Source organism: Ochotona princeps, chromosome 20 (assembly GCF_030435755.1).
Source record: "Ochotona princeps isolate mOchPri1 chromosome 20, mOchPri1.hap1, whole genome shotgun sequence".
NCBI classification, from domain to species: domain Eukaryota; kingdom Metazoa; phylum Chordata; class Mammalia; order Lagomorpha; family Ochotonidae; genus Ochotona; species Ochotona princeps.
Genome location: NC_080851.1, coordinates 38,698,863 through 38,706,342, shown reverse-complemented (window position 1 = coordinate 38,706,342; position 7,480 = coordinate 38,698,863). Strand labels below are relative to the sequence as shown.

Here is a 7,480-nt window from a genome sequence, read left to right as displayed (position 1 = left end):
CCAGTCTCCCAGACCTTGGGCCACATGGCCTCTGGTCAGTTGGCATAGGAATCTTGCAGGTCTCCTGGTTCGCAGGTCAGAGCCTCGTGGGAGTCTACTTTTTCTCCTCTGTGCTCACGATGGGCTTTTTTCCCTCTTAGCTTCTCACAAAGGAGAAATCATAGGTGTGTTCTGCTGTACCCTGAACAGTGCTGGAACTGCCAGCCCCCTGGGCTAATAATGGATTCTCAATATTCATTATGAAAGTAAATTTAGAGGGGGAGGAAGTTTATGAATACATGCATTCATGTGGGTATACATACACAAAGAGTGTAGAGTAAAATGTACTAATCTTAGCTGAAACTTAAAAATGCATATATTTATGTATATCCATCATCAAAGTCCAACACATAGAAGAGTTTCAGCTTCCCCAACTGCTCCCTCATGCTTCCCACTACCACTCCCAACTCCCAATCAATGGCAAGACACTATTACTTGGAACCGTATCAGCACCAATGAGTTTTGCCTCTTTTGGAACCTGTATGAATGGAACTTATATGAATGAATACTGCTGGGTGTCAGGCTTCTTGGTCTACACCTGGTCTGCAAGTTTCATCCTTGCTATTGCATTTTAGTCTGCAGTTTGCCAGTTTTCACTGGGAGTCAGAAAAGTGCAAAAACACTTGAGTAATTAAAGGTGTGAATTTTGGAGACTGGACAACTAATTTTTATGTTTACCATATTTGGTTCTAAATACTTACCATTAAAGGATATGAAACAGAAAAATCACAGACATAGAAATACAACCAGTAGCCAGGCAAAAAAGAAAATGTTCAGTTGGTTTCCAGTTGGGCCCATTTGGCTGCAAAGAGCTGCAATTTTTTTTTTTTAATAGCTGAGTAGTAGTCCATGGAGTAAATGAACCATACCTTTCTTGTCCAGTCTTCTGTTGAAGGGCATTTCGGTTGCTTCCAAGTTTTTGCAATCATTGATTCTACACATGTCCAACAGTTTCATTGGGAATCCATCTTTCATCAGAAATTTCTTTCGGGTCACCCATATGGGTGCAGTCCCAAGACTTTGGGCCATCCTCGACTGCCTTCCCAAGCCACAAGCAGGAAGCTGAATGGGAAGTGGGGCTGCTGGGATTAGAACCGGTGACCATATAGGATCCTGGTACATCCAAGGTGAGCACTTTAAGTGTTAGGCCACCACGCCGAGCCCTAGACTATTGATTTTTAGGACTCTTTTTTAAAGATTATTTTTAATTGGAAAGTCACATTTACAGAGAGGAGGAAAGGCAAAGAAAAATAATCTTCTATCCTCTAATTCACTCCCCAAGTGGCTTCAATGACCAGAGCTGAGCTGATTTGAAGCCAGGAGCCGGAAGCTTCTTCCAGGTCTCCCAGCTGGGTGTGGGTTCCCAAGGCTTTGAGCCATCCTCTGTTGCTTTCGCAGGCCACAATCAGGGAGCTGGAAAGCAAGTGGAGCAGTTGGGATACAAACCCACACCCAGATGGGATCCTGGCGCATACAAGGCGAGGACTTTAGCCACTAGGCTGTACACTGGGCCAGGAGCCTTTTTTTCAACAAATTAACTCAATGCCATACATTTCCCTCTAAGTACAACATTGGTTACATTCCAAATTTTTTGATAAATGTTCCTCTTCAATTTAGTTCGAAATATTTTAAAACTTTGAAATTCTTTCTTTGCTTCATGTGTTATTTAGAAGTATGATGTTTAGCCTCAAAATATTTTGAAATATTGCAGATACATTTATGAAATTGATTTCTAATTTAGTCTCCTTGTAGACAGGGCATTATTTGGCTTCTATTCCTTTAAATTTGAAAAAGTGTATTTATTTATTGTCAGAGTTACAGATAGTGAGAGACAGAGATCCTTCATCCACTGGTTCAAACCCCAGATGCCTGGGGTGGCCAGGGCTGGGCCATGCTGAATTCAGGAGACAGGAATTCATTTCGGTTTCCCACCTGGGTAGCAGGAGTCCAAACACTTGGACCATCATCTGCTGCTTTTGCCACAGCATTATCAGGGAGCTGGATCAAAAGTGGGATAGCTGCCATGATAGAGTATACAGGGATGGCAGTAGGATAAATGGTGACAGCTTTACCACTACGCCACGTTGCCAGCCCCCCTTTCACTTTTTATGAAATGTTTCATGGCTGAGAAATTGATCTATATGGGTATATTTTTCTCTTCTACTTGAAGAGAATGTACATGCAAATCTAGTTGAGTGAAGTGGTCTGTAGGGGTAAATTGTGATATTGAGTACAACATACCAATTTTCTGCCTGCTAAATCTGCCCATTCCTGAGAAAAGGGTGTTAAAGTCTTCAACTATAATCATGGATTCTTCTATTTCTCCTTGTGCTTTGATCAGTCTTGCTTTCTGTATTTTAACACCCTGTTTTTAGGTGTATATATATTAAGGATTATTATTTCTTCTATCTTCTCAAGTCTAAATTTCTATTAGGTTATACATTTTTATATCCCTTTTCCTTGGTAAAACAAATTTTTTTTCCATATATACAGACTTTTTTTTTTTCGCTTCATCCATCAGTATTTCTTAACGTGGTCCAGACCAGTGTGTGATGATATAAGGTACCAAAGCAAAGAGGTGCCTTTGTGTGATCTGGGGAGTGATAGAATGAGATCCAAGACAGCAAATGACTAAACAGGTTAAAAGAGACCTTTACACATGGCAGCTGCATCAGCAAGAAACATGGCAGGAAGACCTGGTGTGATGGCCTAGTGGCTAAATCCTCACCTTTCATGCACTGCGATCCCATATGGGCACCAGTTTGTATCCTGGCAGCTCCACTTTCCATCCAGCTCCTTGATGTGGCCTGGGAAAGCAGTAGAAAACAGCCCAGAGGTTTGGGACCCTGTGCCCAAGTGGGAGACCCAGAAGATGCTTCTGGCTCCAGGCTTTGGATTGGCTCATCTCTGGCTGTTGGGGCCACTTGATGAGTGAACAAGCAGACAGAAGATTCTTCTATCTCCTTATTTCTGCAAATCTGCCTTTCCAATACAAATAAATAGATCTTAATAAAAAGAAACAGAGCAGGAGAACCTGTAGAAGGTTAACTGAAGACTGGATGAGAGGGCAGACTGGTATCAAAATACCTTCACCATTAAAGTACCTTCCATCTGAATGCCTGGCTGTCAGTACACAGACTGCAGACTAGAAACTCCAATGTGGGAGAAAGTTTCAGTGTTACCAGAGCATTGAGCAAAGGACACGGGCAAAGTACAGATCAAGGTTCAGAGTCCATTTAGATACCAGGGTCAAAATCACCCAATGCAGGTTGAGTGCCTAGCAGGTCTGCCACATAAGGCCTTGGATGTCTGTTTTGAAGCTCAAGATTTTTATTCCTGTGTACTTTCTGCAATCATATACAGCATTCTGAGCTGCTGAACCACCGTTTGACAGTTAGCCATAACAAATAATTACCGCTTGAACAAACACCCCACTTCCTTCCTTCCCCTCCCCCAGTAACTTACTCTAAGAGTTGCTACAGCTTCCATTTACTCTGTTTGTCCAGTTATGAGCCAAGCATTTCCATCTTTATCAACCTTGACTTTGATTGGCTTTGCCTCCTGTTAGAATGAAAAAGGGATAGAGGGCTCTAAAACAAGAATTGCTTATTGTTAACTGGGAGTTCTGGTAAGGAGTAAATATAATAGTGATACTGAATTGGCTGTATTTTAAAATATTGTTTAGTTCTCCGAGATCTTCTCACATTTTATGCCTGCCCTGGTCATCAGGGCTTCCAGGCTCTTAGCATGAAAGTCTCCTCATCAGGCTTTTAATGTGAACTGGTTCACTGGCTCCAAAAGACAAGTATTGGTATTTGCTTGCCCTCCTATAGAGGCTGTGGCATCTTTTGTGGGCCAAAACTCCCCCATGAATCATCTTTTGCTTTCATCAGAATATGGTCCTTGTTTTTCCATAACTGGAAGAGAACGCTCTTTGATTGGCAGTAGGATTTTCCCATAAGCACAGCCTTGAAGCAAGGTGACAGCTGCATGGTAGATGCAAAAGACGACTTCTCAGTACAAGCATCTGACCTCTGTGCTTTGAATCAGTCAGAGACTAAGAGCAGCAGGAACAGAGCTGGGGAGTTTGGCATATGGTCAGGATGCACAAACACACCTTGCTTAGCGCAGCTTTTACTCTGGGCTTTGGCTTTTCCCACACTGTCTCAGGCAGGGGGTCACTTCCTCATCAACTATTTATTGAGCACTTACTAGGTACAACAAGCCCATGTAAAGCAGAACCGCGTGTTCTCCAACCTGCATCCAAGATGCTTAGAATTCTGTCTAGTGTATCTTCCTCTGTCTCTCCTCTTCTCTGTATGTCTGGCTGTAATAAAATAAATAAATCTTTAAAAAAAAAAAAAGAAATTAAGTAAGTTCGGGCCTGGCGGCTAAAGTCCTCACCTTGAAAGCCCCGGGATCCCATATGGGCGCCGGCTCTAATCTCGGCAGCTCCACTTCCCATCCAGCTCCCTGCTTGTGGCCTGGGAAAGCAGTCAAGGATGGCCCAAAGCTTTGGGACCCTGCACCCATGTGGGAGACCCAGAAGAGGTTTCTGGCTTCTGATCGGCACGCAACGGCCCGTTGGGGCTCACTTGGGGAGTGAATCATCGGATGGAAGATCTTTCTCTCTTTTTCTCCTCCTCTCTGTATATCCGGCTTTCCAATAATAATAAAACAAACAAAAAAAGAAATTAAGTCAGTTCAAATAAAATTAATTTAAGTGAAATCTCTTTAGTTCCCTGAAGAGGGACAGGGGTAGTACATGGGTGCCCTAAGGACATCCTCCTTTAGGATCTGAGACCATTGGCTCGGGGAATGCTTTCATGGTAACCCCATGTGGAACTGGGGAGTTCAGTCTAACAAGAAAAGCTCTGGGGGATTTTATTTTGTTATTTCCTCTTTAAACACAGCAGAAAGAAACCACATGGGTGGTATTGTGGAACACTGCCATCACTTCCTGGGCTCTCTGACTATAAACTTCATCAAGGGATCCTGTCATACAGAACCACTGACATCAGTGACTTCTGCCTAGTTTCTGATATTTAGTCCAAACAATGGGAAGAGATATGCTAAACTGTAGGACTGACTCTGCTGAGTAGGGCTGAATAAAGGAAATGGAGCTAGGCAGAAGTTCATTCCAGCCAGGCAGCCTTGACAGTCAGTCACCTACCACTATACTAAATGTGGCCTCTGGACTTAACATATTAAAAAAAATTCCTATCCTGTGATTTTGTGTATCAGGAATTCACAAAGTCCAACCAGAAGACTAGCCTACTCTGTGTGCCATCAGCCATGGAATGAGTTGCTGGGTAGTCTCTTCTGGAGGCTCCAACTGAAACACAGAACATCTCTAGAACCATGGTAGGCCAGACAGCAACTCATGAACTACAGAAACTGGCAGTATCAATAGCCAGGCATCCTGTATGTGGTTAGGTCTCCTGGGAAACATGCTCCAAAGCACCTGGATGGAATGTAAAAACTGCTTTATGACCTCACCTCAGACGTGTCACTTCTGTTGCATTCTGATCCAACCAGTCACCAAGAGCAGCCAGTTGAGCTTTCACCACCTGGCTCCTCCACCACCATCCTGTTGGACTGCCAGTCATTCAACACCCTCGGCTCCTCCACTGCCTTCCTGTTAGACTGCTGGGCCCTTCACACACTTAACTCCTCAACTGCCCTGCAGGTGGACTGACTGGCCCTGACTGTCCTAGGCTCCTACACTACCCAACAGTTGAACTGGCTGGCAACTCACCACCCTCAGGTCCTCCACCACCCTCTGGTTGGACAGGTAAGCTGTTTACCACCCTTGTCCTCGACTGCCTTCCAGGTGGACTAGTGGGCCCTGATCATCCTAAGCTCCTCTGCTGCCCAAGAGTTGATCTGGCAGGACATCGAACACCCTATGCTCCTCTACCTCCCTCTGGTTGGACAGGCAGGCATTCACCACCCTGGGCTGCTCCTCCACCATCCTCTGGTTGGACAGGCAGGCTGTTCACCATCCTGGGCTCCTCCACCACCCTCCAGGTTGCCTGGACGGGCTTTTCACTATCTCTGCTGCTCCACAATGCTCCAATTTGGCCCACAGGTCTTTCACCATCCTCAACAACTCCACCGCCATTCAGATGGGATGGAAAGCCAAACATCGCCCTCAGTTGGAATGCCGGACCGATCATCACCATTCCAACTGGAGGTCAGTGCAGGAACCAAGGTGGAGAAGGTAGCCAAGGGTAGTAAAGGGCTAGGCAGTCCACCACTAGGCAGTGGAAAAACAGAGGTTGTAAACAGCTTGCCAGTCCGACTGGAGGACTGAGTGGCCCTTCACCAACCTGGGCTCCTGCACCGCCCCTAGTTTAACTGGCAAGCTGTTCACCACCTCAGCTCCTTAACTGCCCTCTGGTTGGACTTGCAGTCCATTCAACACCTTCACTTCCTCTATCACACTCTGTTTGGGCTGGTAGGTCCTTCACACCCCTCAACTGCTCCACTGCTTAATCACCAATACAACTGAAAGGAAGTGTAGGAACCAAGGTGGTGAAGAAAGCCAAGGTTGTGAGCAGCCCTCAGTGAAACTGAAAGGCGGTGGAGATACAAAGGGTGGTAATTGGCTCAGCAGTCCAACTGGAGGGCAATGCACTGAACTCACCCTTCACCAACCTTGGCTCCTGCACCACCTCTAGTTGAACTGGTAAGCTATTCGCCACCTTGGCTCCCCTTCACTTGAACGGGTGGGGAGATCACCACTCTCAACTCATCACCTGGCCTCCAGTTTTTTTTTTTTAATTTTTATTTTTTTATTGTATTGTTGTTGACAATCTTTACATAATTGCGGTTAAAAAAAAGGTTTGGGGGTATAGGGAAGTGGGTAATGTTATTATGTCAATATGGTTTCCATCATATATCTGAGGTAAAGGGGGATATTGAGGGAGAGGCCCCACCCATTTTCCCACCTACCCCAAGTCCCGGATGTGGGGCATGCTCTGAGATCCTTGCTCAAGTGGTTTTAATAGTTCTCCAGTTATGAATCGCTGCCAGTTTCACTCGATGAGGTCATCCACTGATTGACACATTCCATCATAGGGTCTTCATTTGCCCAGTATTTCGCTGCCATCATATAGCTGAGGTGGTTATTTGACTTGTTCTGTCCTCTGTCTTTTCTTGGCTAGGGTTCTGAGTCCAGCAGTTCAATTGGAGAGATCTCCAAAAAAACTTTGAGGTATTCCCAGACCAGATTCTTGTATGTTCTAGCAAGCACAGGTTCCGGCACAGTCTATCATCACGATCAGCTGGTGGTTGCAATTGCTGGGTTGGTTCTGTTTTCAGTCCCGACTTCCACTGGAACCAGTGGGTGTTGCAGTCCAGCCTGGTTCTGCCCAGTACATACTCAGCCCTTACATCAACCAGTGGGAGCTGCAGCCTAGTTGGGGCGACCCACAAT

General features: G+C 45.2%; 1 long non-coding RNA gene across 1 annotated transcript; it reads left to right on the top strand.

The window, feature by feature from the left end:
• Window positions 1-5,582: 5,582 nt before the first annotated feature.
• LOC131482808 (uncharacterized) lies at window positions 5,583-6,301 on the top strand. The gene is made up of 2 exons (XR_009247308.1): window positions 5,583-5,833; window positions 6,131-6,301. It is a non-coding gene; the product is annotated as an uncharacterized LOC131482808 (long non-coding RNA).
• Window positions 6,302-7,480: the final 1,179 nt, after the last annotated feature.